A 20,003-nucleotide genomic window follows, 5' to 3' on the forward strand; every position below is an offset into this window, starting at 1 on the left:
AGGCACCTTTTCTATTTTGTCAAAAACTACCAGGCATTTTTTGCATAGCATGGTAACCGTAATTTGGGTAACACATAAACAACTACAACATAAATTCAAAACAAAGTAAGGCCCATGAGAATTGTTCTGTTTTAACTAGGAAACTTACTGCAACTCTTCCTCTCTCTTTCAAACATTGCTACAAAATACCACACGGCTGTACGGTTTCAAAATGTCCAGCTTCCCCTCCGGTTGTTGAAAGAGATTGTCTGCTGCTCACCGCAGGAAGATGCTGTGTAGCCTTTAGGGAGATGATGCAGCGGAGAGGCCACCTCTTTCCATTTCATTCCAGAGTGAAATAGTTCCAGGCCCCATCCCCCCACAACACAACCCTTTCCATCGTCTTTTCCTACAGTTCTGAATCGGCCTCCCCCAGAATCCGTGCGTGTATGTGCACGGAATCCTCCTGCTGCAGAAACTGACGAGGCGATTAACATACGTAGCTGTGTCAATGTCGTGGTTCTCACCAACATGAGTTCTATGTACGTCTTCGTCCCCATAAACTTTACGAGTGGGGCAGAGTAGACGGGGGGCGTCCTCCCTCGGTAATTCAACGAATACACAGCCACACTGCTGCTGCGTGAAAAGGTGGAAGCGGGTGGGGAAGAGAGATCAAGGGGTGGTCCCTCAAGGCTTTGCCATCAGGGTGCAATTAACAATGATTGATGGGCCATTGCCTCCGGGTTTCAGGTTAGATAAACAATTCGTGCAGTTGGTCAGTTTCACTGTAACTTTGTGTATGTGTTGTAAAGTCCCTCCTCCTCTTCCTCCTGGTTTCCAAAATCCCCCGTTTACAAGGCAGCCTGGAACATTGGCGGCGGCTGCGGCAGCACACACGCCGTTTGTGTGTATGGGGTAAGTCTTTTTGTGCACGAGCTAGAGACCGATCGAAGGGGGGGTTGCAGGAAGGTGGATGGCGGGGACCTGTCTGTGTAATTGACTAGAATCGGGCGGGCTGGGGGTAGGGCGGTGGAAAGTCACTGATGAGGGACAGATGGAAGTGGAATCCTCAGCCTATAATCCACGCAGGCTTCAGAATAAAGATCACTTCCAGATCCAGCGTTATTCTGCCAAACGTTCCCATTCGCCCTGGTGCTCCCCATTCCTCCCCCACTTCCTTTCGTCAAGGCTTTAAACACACTGCTCGCCCAGGCACTGCGCACAGGCAGCAGAGCTCCGCTGCTCGATTTCGCGCTGCGAAAGTCCGAATTTCTTGACGGCGCCCCCCCCCCCCCCGCGTTGTAACGAACAGAATTTGTACATGAATAACCCTGGAAGAGACTAAACAGCCAATGGACACTGTGGCTTCTCCGATGCGAAATCTGTGGCTTTGCTTTTGTAATCCTAACGCAGCACGACCTGAACCCTTGAAGGAAAGGCGCTTAGGCTCAGAACGTTTACTGCCCCTAATGAGAGTGAACAGCATGTGGCCCAGGCCCTCCGTAAGTGATGGAAACTGCTGCCGCCCAGCAGAATATGAAATTCTATGAGCCAGGAAAGTGTGGATGCTTCCAGGCAAAGCTGTTATCCTGAAGTTGTCCTGCCTCATTCATGAAATGCAGACATCATAGTCTTCCACTTGTAACCTTCCTGAACTTTCCCATCTCTTCTTCTGTCTTTTTTTCTTTCCACAAAAAAATCCATTGAGGGCTCAATCTTATGCATGCTTAGACAAAAGAAAGTCCTACAACTCCCAGCATTCCCTGGCCAGGCCAGCTATGTGATATGCTGAGAGTTGTAGAGCTTTCTTCTGTCTAAACATGCATAGGTTTGCACCCTAAGGAGAGAAAGACAGAATAGCCACATAATGGGTTGGATCCAGATTTACTGAGAGTAGACCCATTTAAAGCAATGGTAATTAAGTTAGTTATGTCTAACTGAACAGATTTCGGTTGGTCTACTCTAAGTATAACTAAGTCTGGATCCAACCCAATGTCTTTTGATTGGTAGGGCTAGGAGCCCTCCATCTGGAAGCACCCAGTGTTTGGGACTTCTATGATTACTTTTTACAATATTATCTTCTGTTATTTGGGAAGTACATGAAGAAGACGGTGGTGGGTAGTAACAAACAAGCAAACAAAGCCCGCCACTTTTAAAAGTTTCTAAATTGTTGCTTGGCTGCAAAAATTCCCTGGCTGGAGGCTGTGGGTAGATGCCTGCAAATCAAGTGATCCTTCAGACTTAGAGGAAAATTTAATGGAGAAAGAAGCTCTTTGTTTCAAGCTTGTGGTTTCCAGGCTATGGTGTTTTGTGAGTGGTTATAGTGGGAAGCTTAACACTGGAGCAGGTCACCACTGAACAATGTGAAAAAGGGTGGGGGAAGGTAACCAATTTTCTGTCCTCGGTCCTATATTATGTAATGTGTATTGTTTGTCATCTGTGTGCTGTACATGATATCAAACTCAGAAGTGACTCCCCAAGTTCACAGAGATGACCAAACTATCCTTGGAATTAGATCTTCTCAGGGGTGGTGGTGGTGGTGTTTGTGTATATCTATACATCCTGTTGAGTGTTGATGATTTTTTGTTGTTGTTGTTCAGTCGTTCAGTCGTGTCCGACTCTTCGTGACCCCATGGACCATAGCATGCCAGGTCTTCCTGTCCTGCGCTCTCTCCCGGAGCGTGCTCAAGTTCATATTCATTGCATCTGTGATGCTATCTAGCCATCTCATCCTCTGCCGTCCCCTTCTCCTTTTGCCTTCAGTCTTTCCCAGCATCAGGGTCTTTTCCAGGGAGTTTTCTCTTTGCATTAGGTGGCCAAAATATTGGAGCTTCAGCTTCATTATCTGTCCTTCCAATGAGCACTCAGGGTTGATTTCCTTTAGGATGGACTGATTTGACCTCCTTGCAGTCCAGGGGACTCGTAAGAGTCTTCTCCAGCACCACAGTTCGAAAGCATCAATTCTTCGGCGCTCAGCCTTCCTTATAGTCCAGCTCTCACAGCCATACATTACTACTGGGAAAACCATAGCTTTGATTAGACGGACCTTTGTCAGCAAGGTGATGTCTCTGCTTCTTACTATGCTGTCTAGGTTGGCCATAGCTTTCCTCCCCAGGAGCAAGCGTCTTTTAATTTCATGGCTACAGTCACCGTCTGCGGTGATCTTGGAGCCCAAGAAAGTAAAATCTGTCACTGCTTCCATTTCTTCCCCTTCTATATGCCAGGAAGTGATGGGGCCAGATGCCATGATCTTCGTTTTTTTAATGTTGAGTTTCAAACCAGCTTTTGCACTCTCCTCTTTCACCCTCAACAAGAGGCTCTTTAGATCCTCTTCGCTTTCTGCCATTAGGGTGGTGTCATCTGCATATCGGAGGTTGTTGATAATTCTCCCAGCAATCTTAATTCCGACCTCTGATTCATCCAACCCGGCATTTCTCATGATGTACTCTGCATATAAGTTATATAAGCAGGGTGACAATATGCAGCCTTGTCGTACTCCTTTCCCAATTTTGAACCAATCTGTTGTTCCATGTCTGGTTCTTACTGTTGCTTCTTGACCCTCGTACAGGTTTCTCAGGAGACAGGTAAGGTGGTCTGGTACTCCCATCACTTTAAGAATTTGCCACAGTTTGTTGTGATCCACACAATCAAAGGCTTTAGCGTAGTCAATGAAGCAGAAATAGACGTTTTTCTGGAATTCTCTTGCTTTCTCCATGATCCAGCGAATGTTGGCGATTTGATCTCTAGTTCCTCTGCCTCTTCTAAACCCAGCTTGTACTTCCGGTAGTTCTCGGTTCGCATACTGCTGAAGCCTAGCTTGTAGGATTTTGAGCATCACCTTGCTGGCATGTGAAATGAGCGCAATTGTACGGTAGTTTGAACACTCTTTGGCGTTGCCCTTCTTTGGAATTGGAATGCAAACTGATCTTTTCCAGTCTTGTGGCCACTGTTGAGTGTTCCAGATTTGTTGACATATTGAATGCAGCACTTTAACAGCATCATCTTTTAGGATTTTAAATCAAATGGTAGAATGTGTGGTAAAAGAGTTGCACATATGGGGCTCTGTATGGTCTTTTTCTACACTACTTTACAATCAGAACAAAGCAGGCAGGACAAAGGGCATGCTGGGAAATCTTACTTCCAATCTCATCTGAACCATGAACAAGCCACTCCCCCTCCCATCTTTAATGTTGATCTGCCTCACAGGGTTGTTGTAAGGAAGCTTTCCCAACCTAGTAATCTCCTGATGTTTTGGACTACATTTCCCAGAAATTCTGATCATTGCCCATGCTGGCTGGCACTTGAAATCCAGTTGAAGCCCAAATTGTCTTGAGGGCACCAGGTTAGAGAAGGCTCTTGTAGGGGTTACAGGACCATGGGCTGAACCATGACTTAGTCATACTTGGAGGACACCCATTGAAATCAATGGAACTTAGGCTAGTCATGACTAATGTAAGTCGCATAGATTTCAGTAGATCTACTCTAACTTTGACAGTCTGGATCCAACCCATTGTTTGTGAAATGCTGAAAATTTGAAAGGGCTATATAAATTCTAAGTAGTATTATTATGGGAGTGTGGATTATTGTATAGCCAAAAGGAAGAAGATCTTTTCTTCTCCCCCAGCATCCTGCTATCTTAAGTACTCTTCTTATCTCTCCCTCATTGTCACAAAACTATTTAAGTGGAACTTCTTCCAGTGACCCATATCAGAGAAATCTGAGGAGGGGAGGAGGAGATTAGATGGGCACCATCTGTAGCAAGCACTTTGATCTCTATTATTCCTCTGCTAACAATGACCATGCCAGTTCATACATTTTGTATGCAGAGATAAATCTTTGCCTCAGAAAAAGGGCATGTTTCTTGTCAGGAAACTTAATTTGTGACAGTGCAACTATCTTTTTTATATAGTACATCAGTTGGGACTTCAGTGGCTCTCTAAACTCTGTGTAAAAGACAAACAAGCAACTTAAGCCCAATAAACAGAAAGTTACCTCTTCTGCTGACAATATATTTTCCCTCTTCTTTATATATCTTCCCCAAAGTCCTTCCTGAAACATAACAGCCCATTAGACACCTTCTCTGACACAGATGTTAACTGATTAGGGCTTAGGAATGCACCTGGGGCAGTCGACAGGTGCTGCCAGGCCTCCAATTTGGGATGACTCATCCCTTAGGCATGAGGTTCTAAATGTGTGAAGTCCTCACCAAGGAGATAGGATAGAAGCTGACAGCAAACACAGAAACTAGCAAGAGTCATTCAAAACTACACTTATGATATAGGTGATACTAGTTTCACACACTCCCAAAGACATTTAAGTATAGACCCTGTATCTAGGTGTTTATGTCAAATTGGTAGAAGCCTAAAAGAGAAGTTAGTTGCATAAAAGTACTATTAAAAAGAAAGCCATATTTGCTCACTGGAATTTTGTGAGCAACGGAAAATAAACACGAACTATCCCAGGATATGAACTTTTATATATAAAGTAGGTTATACTCAAACTGGAATTGTAATGTATGTAAAAATGACTGATGACCCTGCTGCAAAATCTAAATGCTTTTATTCAGTGTTATTCTTTTTGCGCTTTCCACTGCCTTTGACAGAGTTGGTCATTCTCTTCTACTTGATTCCCTTTATGTTCTAGGCCTCCTTGGTTCTGTCCTTAGCTGGTTCATCCTCGTATCTGTTTATTCATTCTTTCAAAATATGCATAGAAGGAAGCTTTCCCTCCCTCTCTTGAAGTCTCTCAGGGATCTATTCTTGACCCTTTGCTCTTCTCTCTCTCTACACACTATCCCTGGGTGACCTCATCAAATCATATGGCTTTCAGTATCACTATGTAGGATGACACCCAGCTCTTTCCCCTCACTCCAATCCTGTATGTCCAAGTGTATTTCCAACGTAACAACCCACACTCAAGGTTGAGTATGGGTTGTTGGACTGTGGGTTGTTCTTGAAAGATGGGGTGTTGTGTGAACCCATCCATGCTAACAAACCATGGTTTGTTAACCACGAACAACCCATGGTTCACAACACAACAACAAACCATAGGTTCTCTTTGTTGGTTGTTCATGGTTAACAAATCATGGTTTGGGTTCACAAAATACAACAACCCATGGTTCAACAACAACCCACAGTTTCCATACTCAACCTTGAGTGTGGGTTGTCATGTTGTGTGAACTCAGCCTATATGTTCAAGACCAGACTTTTAATCTTTCCACCCAAACTCTCCTCTCCTTGTACACTTTCCTTATCCATTGATACTGTTTCCATCCACTCTGTGGAACACGCACATTTATTTTATGATATTTATATTGGCTGCCCAATAATATAATCCTCTGGGTGGCTCACAAATACAGGCTCAACTATATTGCCTGCCCAATCAAATGTGTGGGCAAGGGATACTTTATAGGTGAAATGAGTAGGCTAAGCATTATGCTCTAAGGAAGTGAAAAAATACACTCATGGTTTCTAAGGAGAACAATGTCCTGGAATAAAGGAAATCCCTTTCAAATAAGAGGCATCCCATTCAAAAGAGCCTCTGGCAGCTGTACTGTCTGAATTGTTTGCTTTTTCTTTTGCTGGACAGTTCCCTAGGAAAGAAAGAAAGGGTGTATGTGTGTGGACTTCAATAAGGTCAAGGAAGATAATTGTTCTGAGACATTTTTCTTTGACTTTGCCCCATTTCCAGAAAATTGAACTAAATGTAATTCATCTTGCCAAAATTCATGGCAATGTCATAATTACTTATAACCTCCTTTATGCCACTGTGGGAACACTCATATCTGGAAAGCAGTGTGTGCATCTGTGTGTGTGTGTGTATCCAAATGTTTGATCATATAGCCACTGTAAACTAGAGTAAACTATGTCAGTGGTATATCGTAATGGAATGCGCTATTCTCAGTGCTGATGTGCAGTTCTGGGCTTTCAGTTCTTTTGCATACTACGACTTCTAAAGCACCAAAGACAGGAGAACATGCATGTATATGCATGTAGGAAGAAGAACTAGAGCCTTATCTTCTCCATTTGCAAAAGTTTGGAAGGTGCCTTCTTGTGAAGCTGGATTAGCAACATGTTTCCTGCCCCTTATAACTATGTATGCATCGGAAATGAAGAGCCAAAGAGCTATATTCCAGCATTATAATTTCTGTTCATGTATATGAATAGAATGTGGAGTCCTTTCCAGGTTTACAGTGTAGTGTTAGACATCATATGATATCAGGCATTATATAATTAGGATGTAAAATAAATATATGCTTTAATAACTTCTCTGCCATAGCTTCGACCGCTGGTAATGTTTTCCATGCCTAGAACACAATGATGTCCCTAGTTTTCAATGGTATGTGGGGGTGGGGGGGTGGGAGTGGGTTTTGCCACAGTAATCTGTTAACATTTAGGTGTGCAGGAAAGTTAAAACTTGACCATTCTCCAGCATGATGATGTTTTTTTTTAAAGTTGTCTTAGGGGTCAGGGAATGAATCAAACAACTCAGGCCCCTTATTTATGCTACTTATTATATTTCTAATCTGCCCAATAACTAATGTTCTCTGGGTGGATTACAAACAACTCAACTGATACAGAACAGTTACAAATACAAAATATAATACAAGTATTTCAAAGAATAGAATAAAATAAAATATAATGCAAAACAACAAACAGCATAGAATTTGATAAAACAGCCATAAAATCTAGAACTAGGTCTCTAAAATGCCTGGGAGAAAAGAAAGGTCTTTGTTTAGTGCCAAACAAATAACGTAGGTGCCAGGCAAACCTCTTTAGGGAGTTCATTCCATAAGTGGAATGCCACCACTGAGAAGGCCCTCTCTCTTGTAGCCACCCATCTAGCTTCCTTTGGTGGCAGTACCCAGAGGAGGGCCCCCGAAGATGACCTAAGGGTCTGAGCAGATACATGTGGGAGAGGACATTCCTTTAGATACTCTGGTCCCAAGTGATTTTGGGCTTTAAAGGTCAACACCAAAACTTTGCATTGGGTTCAGAAATTGACTGGAAGTCAGTGCAGCTGACAAAGGACTGGCATCACATGATCATATTGGCCAGTCCCGGTTAGTAACCTAGTAGCTCTATTTTGAACTAAGTTTCTGAACCATCTTCAAAGGTAGCCCCACATACAACACATTGCAATAATCCAACTGGGAGGTTAACAGAGCATGGATAATTCACCAGGCTAACTCTGTCCAGAAAGGGTCACAGCTGGTATATCAACCTAAGCTGATAAAAGGTGTTCCTTGTCAGGGTGGACACTAAGCCCATAGAATCCCAGAGTAGTTCTGATTCTGAGGAAGAGCAGTCGCTCCTGGGAGAGGAGCGCGCTCCTCTTTCCCAGGGCCAACAGCTGACGGAGATTCCTCCCACCAGCATTCCTAGCTTAGATAGCAGTCCAGGGAGTGACAGAGCGCGGATAGCAGACTTGGTGGACGCACGATGCCGACGCAGAGAGCGGCGCCAAATGGAGGGCGCAGAAAGGAGGCGTAGTGCCCGGTTGGCACGCAAACAACGGCTGCGCCCAGAGGATCCAAGGGAAAAGGGGAGGGACTCTCCCTAGTCCTTAAGTTCAGGGGTCTGCCAGTAATTCCCTTTCAAACGGGGACCAACTGTTCCAACTTAGGGCATAGGTACTGTGCTGCTCAGATCTAGTTGCAAACGGTATAGTTGTTAAGTTGTAAAAGAAGAATAAAGCTTTGAAAGGAATCCCTTTATCTATGTCTGGACTTGGCTACTGGATTAGACTGAGAGAGGCCTCCATGGAGCCCTTGACATTCCTGTTCACCAAGTGACAGGGATGGATCCAGGAGCACCCCCCAAGCTGTGTGCCTGATCTTCTGGGGGGAGTGCAACCCCCTCCATGGCAGTTTGAATGCCACTCAACTGGGGAGATAAATCATCTGCTAACAGTATCTCCATCTTTCCTGAAATGAGCTTCAGTTTGTTGGCCCTCATCCAGTCCATTACCCTAATCCAGGACATCCAGTGCCTCACTGGGTTTGATGAAAAGGAGAGTTAGAGAGTATAGTACAAGAGAGTATATATCCATTCAGTCCTGAATTGTATCCATTAATCAAGACTTGAGTACACCCTCCAAAGTGTACTCCAGTGCTTAGGAATCTGTGATGGAAATTTTCCAACAACCGCTAATTGGACTTGTCTGGAACAACCAGAGCTGGAAATGGCTGGTTCAGAGTTCCCTGTAGGTATCTTTAATTTTTATAACCAAGTATAATAAAAACTAGTGCAGTTCTCTGTGTGGTTCTTTTGTCTTTAACTAGTGTCTTTAACTTCCCATCCTAGGATTTTTCTTGGGTCTTGTGAAATAACTGTATGAGCACATGGACCTGATTCTAAGAATTGTGGATGAAGTTCCACTTGCAAAGTGGGGCTTTCCCACCTTCTCCTCACTGTGGCAGCTCTTGTGGCAGCCCTTGAAAAGCCAGCCCTGAGCATCAGGGGATACATTAGATGCAATTGGGAGGAATTGGCAGAAAGCTAAATTTCCATGTGTGAGCAGAGGGTGCTTCTGTTCAGGTTATGGCACTCTGTTGCATCCAACCCATAGCATCTGTCCTGCTTGCGGTGGTGCAGGGCGATTGCTCCAGGGCATCAGTCAGTGCCAGGAGGCAAGTCAGTCTGAAGTCAGAACACAGGGAGTTCCAGAGAGGAGCAAGGCTGTGTTTACAAGGCAGGCATCTAGGAGCTGATCCACAGGCATTGTTCCAGCAGCCTGTACCTAGAACTGAAGGCTTTTAAGCCTGAGCCTTCAGAGCCCCACCCAGAGCACAGCTGCAGACCATCAGTGCCACCTGAGGAAAGGTCTACTCATGAGCAGAGCCTTTTCCACAAGCATCCCTTTATTCACAAGGAATCCTCTTTCCTCAGGTAGGTACTTCTGCATCTGGAGCCTGAGCCTTTGAGTGCCTGCCCTCAGTGGGGCTAGGATCCACTTGGCATCTGCCTCTGAGTCTGAGAGGGGGCTAACTGTGCCCTCAAGGTTAGGTCCAGTGGCTGTGCCCCCCAGCAGGAGCCTAGGATCTCTCTGATCTGCCTCAAGTTCCCCTGACACAGGCAGCTTCTCTGCAGCATTTGGTTCGAGGGAGTCCAGGTCATCATCCAAAGAGGAGTCATCCAGAGGCGACATGACAGCATCCAGTTTTAAACACAAAGCAGGAGTGGTTTCATCCCAAGGGGTCTCTGTATTTGTTGAGGACATTTTAAGAATTGATGCCTTCGAACTGTGGTGCTGGAGAAGACTCTTATGAGTCCCCTGGACTGCAAGGAGGTCAAATCAGTCCATCCTAAAGGAAATCAACCCTGACTGCTCATTGGAAGGACAGATACTGAAGCCGAAGCTCAAATATTTTGGCCACCTAATGCGAAGAGAAAACTCCCTGGAAAAGACCCGGATGCTGGGAAAGATTGAAGGCAAAAGGAGAAGGGGACAGCAGAGGATGAGATGGCTAGATAGCATCACCGATGCAATGAATATGAACTTGAGCACGCTCCGGGAGAGAGCGCAGGACAGGAAGGCCTGGCGTGCTATGGTCCATGGGGTCACGAAGAGTCGGACACGACTTAACGACTGAACCACAAATTTTTCACTGTGCACAATCACAGCCATTCCAAAGTTGTGAAAGGGTGGTTTTCCACAGTTGGGTAATAACTTTCTTAGGACCAAACAAAATGCCCGTTTTCATGGAGCAGCTATCTTTGTTTTTTATGGATAGAGTGGTGATTTTGATCTCTGGTGAACAGGGTATGCACACCAGGGTGCATTGTTGTTTTAGAGTGCTAACATGGCTAATGTGGCATCAAGAATGACATTTCACATGGTGCACAACTTGGAATAAAATATAGTTATAAAATCATTACATAGTTTCACATTAAAAAGTAAAATAAAACATGTGATCTAGTTGCTTTGAATTATTTACCAGAATGCAACGTGAATAAATCCATGACTCTCTATAAACAATCTATTACCCTAGCATTCTCTCAGTGCAATTTAAGAATATAGAAAGCTGCCTTATACCTTGTCAGACCATAGGTCCATCTCACCCAATATTGTATACATTGACTGGTAGGAGTGCTCGAGGGTTTCAGGCAGGAGTCTTTCTCAGCTCTGCCAGGGATTGAAATGGAGACATTCTGCTTGCAGAATATGTGCTGTGCTATTGTCCTTCCACCATTTAAAGGAAGACAGAACAAAAATATTTTTTTTATTGCTATAGGGCACAATTGTAATGCTGAAAACAAACGCTCGCTCACTCTTGCTGTGTGTGTGTGTGTGTGTGTGTGTGTGTGAGAGAGAGAGAGAGAGAGTGAGAGAGAAAGAGAGAGAGAGAGAGAGGAAGAAACCAAATGTGAACAAAAGGTAAGGGCATATTTATATTAATCTCATACAGAGGTGGAAGAGGAAATTTTATCTGGTTGAGTTGTATTTATCTTCTGCTTACTTGTGTTGCATACTTTTTGTGCTCCCTAAAATGAAGCTGTTCAAGTGTACTGTAATCAAATGTTTCAGAGGGTTTGGACATTTCCTTTTTGACCTACTTGCTAATGAACTCTGTTCCTGGACTGAGTCCAGAAAGACACATAGAAAACATAAACAGCCTGGATTCCATGCTGCTAGTGCTGAAATATGGCCTGAAGCATTTAATTGATATTGAAAATAATTGTTTTGATGCATTAAACAACAACAATAACCCTACTTCTGAACCAATATTCATTTCATGAATGAAAGTTGGCACTGGAAGCTGTGCAGGTCTCATTATTTATTTATTAATTAAATTTATTAATCGCCCATCTGGCTGGTCACCCAGCCACCCTGGGCGATGCACAACACACCATAAAACAATTTAAAGCAATACAATTCTACCATAATTTTTTTTTTTAAATACCCTAACCCACCCCAAATGCCTGCCTGAACAACCACGTTTTTAATGCACGACGGAAGCTCATTAAAGAGGGGGCATGACGGAGTTCCCTAGGGAGGGAGTTCCACAGAGTGGGGGCCACCACAGAGAAGGCCCTCTCCCTCGTCCCCACCAGTCTCGCTGTCCTGGCTGATGGGACAGAGAGAAGGCCATCCGAGGCTGATCTTGTTAAGCGGCCTGTCTGGTGTTGCTGGAGGTGCTCCTTAAGATAGGCTGGGCCGGAACCATATAGGGTTTTAAAGGTCAAAACCAACACCTTGAATTTGGCCCAGAAAACAACTGGTAACCAGTGCAACTCCTTCAGCACTGGAGTGATGTGATCTCGCCGGCGGCTGCCTTTAATCAGGCGAGCCGCCGCGTTCTGTACCAGCTGCAGCTTTCGAACCATCTTCAAGGGTAACCCCACGTAGAGCGCATTACAGTAGTCTAAACGAGAGAGCGCATTACAGTAGTCTAAATGAGAGGAGACCAGGGCATGTACTACCAATGGGAGCAGATGGTCGGGAAGGAAGGGGCGCAGCCGCCGTATCAGATGGAGTTGATACAGCGCTGTCCGGCTCACAGCTGACACCTGAGCCTCCATGGACAGCTGGGAGTCCAAAATTACCCCCAGGCTGTGGACCTGGTCTTTCAAGGGTAGCCATACCCCATTCAACACCAGGTCAACATCCCCCAGCCTCCTCTTGTCTCCCACCAAAAGTACCTCGGTCTTGTCAGGGTTCAGCTTCAGCTTATTCCTCCCCATCCAGCCACTCACCATCTCCAGACATTTGGACAGGGATTCTACGGCCAACCTTGGTGAAGATTTGAATGAGAGGTAGAGCTGCGTGTCATCCACATATTGATGACACCGCACCCCAAACCTCCTGATAGCCCCCAGCAGCTTCACATAGATGTTAAATAGCATCGGAAAGAGGATGGAACCCTGTGGCACCCCACAAGTAAGTGGCCACGGGTCCGAAACCTCCTCTCCCAGTGCTACCCTCTGGTACCTGCCGGAGAGGAAGGACCGGAACCATCGCAATACAGTGTCTCCAATGCCCAACCCCTCCAGGCGGTCCAGGAGTATACCGTGGTCAACGGTATCAAAAGCCGCTGAGAGGTCGAGGAGAACAAGGAAGGAGCATTCGCCCCTATCCAGAGCCCTCATATCATCCACCAAGGAGACCAAGGCCGTTTCTGTCCCATGCCCAGGCCTGAAGCCCGACTGAAATGGGTCTAGATAATCAGTTTCTTCCAAGTGTGCCTTCAACTGCACCGCCACCACCCGCTCAATCACCTTGCCCAAAAATGGCAGATTTGAGACTGGGCGAAAGTGGTTCACAACTTGAGGATCCAAGGAGGGCTTCTTTAATAGCAGTCTTATCACTGCCTCCTTGAGGGCTGATGGCATCACTCCCTCCTCAAGGGAGGCGTTCACCACCGCCTTGATCCCCTCACCCAGTCTCTCTCTGCAGCTCATAATGAGCCAAGATGGGCAAGGATCAAGTAAGCAGGTGGTCAGCCTTACAGATGAAAGCACCTTGTCCACTTCATCAGGAGGAAGAAGCTGGAACCGATCCCACAAAACCGGTTTGCCACAGCCCGCCTCTTGCTCACTAACTGTATCCACAGTGTGCAGAGTAACACACCTAATCTGATCAATTTTATCTGCAAAGTGCCTTGCCAAAGCCTCACAGGAGGCCTTAGAATGCTCCAGTGGTTCCGGAGCCACAGGACCAACCAGGCTCTGGACCACTTGGAACAGCCTCCTGGGACAGCACTCTGCAGACGCGATGGAGGCAGCATAATATTCCTTTTTTGCTGCCTTCACCGCCACGTGATCGGCTGAAGATACAGCTCTAGCCCGTGTCTGATCGTCTTTGGAGTGAGACTTCCGCCACCGGCGCTCTAGCCGTCTCACCTCCTGTTTCAGAGCTCATAACCGCGGATTGAACCATGGTGCAGTCTGAGCCCTGTTCAGGGGGAGAGGGCATTTCAGAGCCACCCGATCTAATGCCCCAGTGATTGCGGCATTCCAGCCACCCACCAGGGTCTCGACCGAGTGGCCGTTGGCATGCCCCAGAGAATCCCCAAGCGCGTTCAGGAATCCATTTGGATCCATAAGACGCCTGGGGCGGACCATTTTAATGGGTCCTCCACCCCTGCGGAGGGGTTGTGGAACTGAGAAGTCCAACATCACCAGATAGTGATCTGACCATGACAAGGGGGTGGTGGATATACCCCCGACTTCCAGATCACTCCCCGCTTCTCCAGAAACAAACACAAGGTCTAGTGCATGACCGGCTACATGGGTGGGCCCAGTTAGAATATGGTGCAGCTCCCAGGAGGCCATGGTCTCCATGAAGTCCCAAGGTGCTCCTGTGAGGATGGCCTCCGAATGTACGTTGAAGTCCCCCAACACCAGTAAGTTAGGGGACTGTACACGCACATCAGAGACCACCTCAATCACCTCGGCCAGGGAGTCAGTCGTGCAGCGGGGTGGACGGTACACGAGCAGAATCCCCAGACTGCCCTTCGGGCCCAACCTCCAGTACATGCACTCAGCAACCTTGGTCTCCCGGAGAGGGGGTCTGGTGAAGACCAAGGACTCTCGGTAGATAACAGCCACTCCCCCTCCCTGATCCCCAGCCCTTGGCTGCTGTGCATACGAAAATCCGGCTGGACACATGGCTGCAAGGGTTGGAGCAGCAGCCTCGGCCAGCCAGGTCTCCGTAATACATGCCAGGTCTGCACCCTCATCCAGGATCATGTCATGGATGAGGGAGGTTTTCTGGGTAACAGACCTGGCATTGCAGAGCAGCAAACGAAGGCCAGAAGATGGGGTCATGCCTCCCCCAGCCATCCTTTGGCTCTGGACAGGCCCAGAGCAGGGGACAGATACTACATATCTCTCCCTTGTTCCCCTTACCTGGCATGGCCTGCCCCTAGCGCTCCGCCAGCACCTGCCGCCCAGCCTCAGTATGTTCTGGCCCCCAACACTCCCCCCACTGCCTCCATCAGGTGGACACATGCCCCCTCGCTCCCACCTATCAGGCAGGCTACCCACCCCTAAAAACACAACAAAATCCCCTCCAACAAAATAAAACAAACAAACAAAACAATTAAAATCCCCTTAAAAATGCCAGGCAGAAGTCCACAGGGAAGGCCTGGTGGCGGCGGCGGCAGCAACAGGCCCAGCAGCAACAAGCATGCCTCTTCCCCAGTGGTGGTGGTGGTGGTGGTGGCAGCGGCGGCTTCTCCTGCAGGCCCTGGCTCTCCCAGGCCACCTCAGCCAGCCAGCTTATGTAGCCCCTCCAGGGAGGGGCAGGTGGAGCAGCACAGCTGGCTCGGTACCTGGGGGCCTGGTCCTGCAGGGACTGGCAGTCCACCAGGCAGAAGTCACAGGGAAGGCCTGGTGGTGGTGGTGGCGGCAGCAGCAGCAGCAGGCCCGGCGGCGGCGGCGGCGGCGGCGGCAGCGGCAGCAGCAGCAGCAGCAGCAGCAGCAGCAGCAGCAGGCGCGCCTCTTCCCCTGTGATGGTGGTGGCCTCTCCTGCAGGCCTTGGCTCTCCCAGGCCACCTCAGCCAGCCAGCTTATGTAGCCCCTCCAGGGAGGGGCAGGTGGAGCAGCACAGCTGGCTCGGTACCTGGGGGCCTGGTCCTGCAGGGACTGGCGGTCCGCCAGGCAGAAGTCCACAGGGAAGGCCTGGTGGTGGTGGCAGCGGCGGCGGCAGCAGGCCCAGCGGCGGCGGCAGCAGGCCCAGCAGCAGCAAGCATGCCTCTTCCCCAGTGGTGGTGGTGGTGGCTTCTCCTGCAGGCCCTGGCTCATTAGTGGTATGAAGGATAAAGACATGTAATGACCTGTAAGCTCAATCAGAAACTAAGTGCATGTGAACGATCTGCTGAGTGAGGAATGAACTCTAGACATCAGGCATCGAGCCAGCAACTGCCAGTGGTAATGCTTGGCAGAAAGGAAGAGAGCTGTAATTTACCTTTTGACTGAGATGGGAATAATCTCTCCTTGGAAGGGGTGCACCACCCCCAGTACGCTCTTCTCTCTCCTTCCTTTAGTTTGTATCAAGAAATGACTATATCTCATTGGTTCTCTCCATTCTACCAGGTTTTCATCATTCCCACTTTATTTATGTTCTCCTTTAAAACCAAGCACTCCATCTCTCCCATCTTGGCTGGCAGCGTCTAGCATTAGTATTTAAACACCTATACCCAGTGTCCTTCTCCAAATGTCTTCTGGCATCTACATTTCCTGCTGGGGCTTTTGGTCTCTTTCACTGGCTATCATGTTCTACTGTATGTTCATGGGCTATTTCTACCCAAGCCCCATTCCAACAATCAAAAACATTTTCACCCTCATCATCTCCTAGGAATAATCCTTCCCAAACTGGACCCTGCTGAGCTCCTAGCAGCTTTCCCCCAGGGAGCAATTTAAAAGCCGCTCTGCTACCTTTGTGACATCAGGGAAACATATTCCTTTTGAAAGTGCGCAGTTAAGAAATTAAAAATGACCATAGGTTAGATTTGTTTGAAAAAGACTGCGTATTATAATATTTTAAGAATCTTGTCTATTTGCAGAAGTGTTTCAAATGACTGCACTTCAGTATATCCCTCTAGTATATTAGAATATTGTTATAAGATTTACTTTTGCTATGCTCGTAAGATGTTATGCCCCCATTCCAGATTACTTGTGTAACTTCCTTTGAAATCTATAGGGATTTCTTTTTGCATGTGGAAAGGATTTTATATTTGATACCAAAGGCCTTTCTTCCTTAATGTTCTTTATCTTTTCTTTACTTTATATGTTTTTGGTTTAATGTAAGTACAACAAAATATAGAACAGGCTCGCTGCCCGTAATCATCAATCCAATGTTATCAGCAATTTGATGTGCTGAGGTTTTATAGCAAGATACTAATGTTTTCTTATCCAGTCCCAAAAGTGTCCCTCCAAGTGTCCATTGCTATGTCTCTCCATCTGAGCTCCACCTCCAAGTGATTGGTAAGCTAGGCAGAGACATCTGTGTCTGCCCTCCTTGCCAACATAGCATAGGACCTGTTTTAGCTCCATAGTGCAAGCCATGGTGTCTGGCATGCAAAGATTAGGCTGGTGATTTTACTTGGATGATTTATACATGGGTGCTAAACCAACCCATCTTGTAAAACCTATACCAGAAATCCATATGGGCTCCAATGCCAATACATTCATGAGGCTTCTGTGTCCCTTGCTCTAGCAAGAGAGCAACTCAGAGAATGTATCCTGTTGCATGAAAGAAAGGTTCCTCCTGTGCAAGCACCGGGTCATTACTGACTCCTAGAGGGACACTGCTTTCACTGGCGTTTTCATGGCAGAGTATAGTGGGGTGGTTGGCCTTTGCCTTCCCCAGTCATGACTACCTTTCTCCCAGCAAGCTGGGTACTCATTTTACTGACCTTGGAAGGATGGAAGGCTGAGTCGACCTGAGCTGGCTACTTGGGACCCAGCTTCCTCTGGGATCGAACTCAGGGCATGGGGAGAGTTTCGGTTGCAATACTGCCGCCTACCACTCTGCGCCACAAGAGGCAGTATCCTGTTGCATATGCGGAACCAAATGCCTCTTCTGTTGATGTGAATGGGAAAGACTGTGTGTGTGTGTGTGTGTGCGCATGCGCGCGTGCGCATGACAGAGAGAGAGAGAGAGAGAGAGAGAGATCTGTGCACATTAAAATTTACATCTGTATAAGCAATTAGTGGATGCCCACTGCAGAATGTCTGACATCTATTTGGAATATCCAGAACTTCTGATAAAATAAATAATGAAAACTTTCTGTAACCATTTTCTAAGTGCAAATTCTTGAACACACACAAAGATTTAGCCACTCCACCCCCACCAAATAACTCCTTATATTCATCATTTGGATCCATTTTATTTTATGCATATCTTGCCTAAATAGATAGCTATTATATCCCTGATTATTGACTATCAAGGATTTTGAATGGAAGGAGCCATCACCAGTAAAACCTGCTTTTCTTCTTGCTAGTGAAAGTTATGTTAGAGCTGTGAGACAGTTCTCATTGTTGGCAACAGAGCTGGAAATTCAAAATTTAAAGGTTTAGTTTGAACATTTTGTGGTTTTTCTTATTCTTTACCATTTCCCCTTTTAAAAAAAAGAGCATTCTTTTCTTTTCTCTTTTACCAATATAAAAAATGGCTGTTTTACTAAGGTTGCTGATTTCCTTGTGAAGACCATGACATTTGTTTGGTGAAAATCCCTAGTTCATCTAGTACCAAAAAGTGAAGAAAGTTTCAGAAAGTCCACCTGGTAACTATGTTTGCTTTGGCAAGAAAATATCTTCTATAGGCGCATTTAGAAATCTTACTTGTAAAAAAAACTCTTCTGCAAATAGTGAGAAACAATCACAGGACCAGTGCCAGAATTATTGGGGGGAGGGAACGGGGGGGGGGGGAGGGGGAGGAAAATGATCTTGTTCTAGCTTTCCCTTAACAGCTTTTGATTTGAATTTATTTGAGAATAAAATAAAAAGTGAACCCAATGGTGCCCATTCAGTTCAATTTTCATTGGTTCTGAAATGAATGCCATGAGTCATTAATGGGTTTGTTGTTTGTTTGATTGACTGTTTGTTGAATAGCCTTTCCATCAGAAATGGTGCTCCTGAGTCCTGACAGCTAACAATAATAACATGCAGATTAAAAACAAGATATGTATTCTCACATCTCTACCATGTGCACCCATTCATCACTCATCCAGGGGTGGGTGAGCAGCAGCGCCTGATTTTAGTGGCTGATCCTGATAGCCACATCCCCCCCCCAAATGCCCCCAAATGCCTCATTCTGAGGCAGCCAAACAGGTAGAAGTGTAGCCTTATTTAGGCATTCGCCCTTTGAGAGGATAGAATGGGGCTCCATCTGCTGGCTCCACTCTCTTTGTCATGCGCCCTGTGCTTTGTCCCACCATCTCCTACACCAGGGGTGCACAATCTCTTTAAGCCCAATTCCATTCCATTTCAGAGACGCTCTCAGGGGCTGCATTCCAGTGGTGGGTGGGGCCAAAGATGAAATGGTCAGGGCCAAAATGCCAGCATATTTGAAAGCTCTTCCTGCCAATAACTTAGCCTTAGGAGAGGCAGTTCAACCTTTTAGAATGGGTGGGTGGGATGCACAAAAGCCGGGAAACTGCCCAACGATCAGCACTTGGGGTTAAAGGGGAAGGGGCATGGCCATCTGGGGAACCCTACACTTGAAGTCTGGGTGACTTCAATTTCCATTCTGAAGCTGTCTTTGGAGCTCCAGATCCATGGGGCTGTCTCAGTGTGTCCTCAGCCCAACACATGAAGCAGGACATTGGCCTTTGGTCTTTGATCCGAGCTGTGAGATGAGTTGTCTGAAAATGGAATGGTGTGGAGTCCAACTAACCTCATTGTCATGGCCAAACCATTTCCCGGTGAGATTTTAACTCACTTCCCTCCTGGAGGGCTGGGGGACTCATTTTGATGGTCCACCCCAGGAGACTGTAGAAATCCAATGGATTTCTGAATGCTCTTGGGGATTTTCCTGTGGAGAGAGCTGGTGATCCAGCCAAGGCCCTAGCCTCACTGTGGAATGGTGAGATGCGGAAGGCTATTGACTCAACTGCACCTGAGTGCCCTCTTTGGTGCAGTAGAGCCTGCTCTGCTCCTTGGTATACTGGGCAGCTGTGGGCAATGAAATAGGCTGGATGTTGGCTAGAAGTAGAACTCAAATGACATAAGATTCAAAGTCACGCCAACCCAGCATGCTCTAGAGCACATAATCATGCCTATTGTGTGGCAATGTGGGCAGCAACGAAGGCCTATTTTGCTGCCTCCACGGTGTCCATGAGTAGCTGTCCAGCAGAACTCCTTTGGGTGGTCTGGGGGTGAATAGAACCTTTTTCTGGTTCTATTGGGACCTTTTTGCATCACATTTTGAGGACAAAAATGCTTGCCTCTGCATCAAACTTGATGCTGTTGTTAGCGCAGCTCCCGTTGGCATGTCTGACACCACCATCTGCCAGATTTTGTGGGATCAATTTCAGTTGCTGTGGCCTGATAATATGGACAAGGGGCTTGCAGCAA

At 46.6% G+C, this 20,003-nt stretch overlaps 1 protein-coding gene across 1 annotated transcript in view; it reads left to right on the top strand.

Annotated features, from left to right (window-relative positions):
- Positions 1–617: 617 nt before the first annotated feature.
- LOC146354843 (fibulin-2-like) overlaps positions 618–20,003 on the top strand; it is a 134,815-nt gene continuing 115,429 nt past the window's right edge. Inside the window, exon 1 of the mRNA XM_084829823.1 lies at positions 618–894. The gene's annotated coding sequence lies outside the window, so the exon portion shown is untranslated. The remainder of the gene's footprint in view (positions 895–20,003) is intronic.

Source organism: Heloderma suspectum, chromosome 2, assembly GCF_057233095.1.
Source record: "Heloderma suspectum isolate Gila_16-S chromosome 2, 16-S_ref, whole genome shotgun sequence".
NCBI classification, from domain to species: Eukaryota; Metazoa; Chordata; class Lepidosauria; order Squamata; family Helodermatidae; genus Heloderma; species Heloderma suspectum.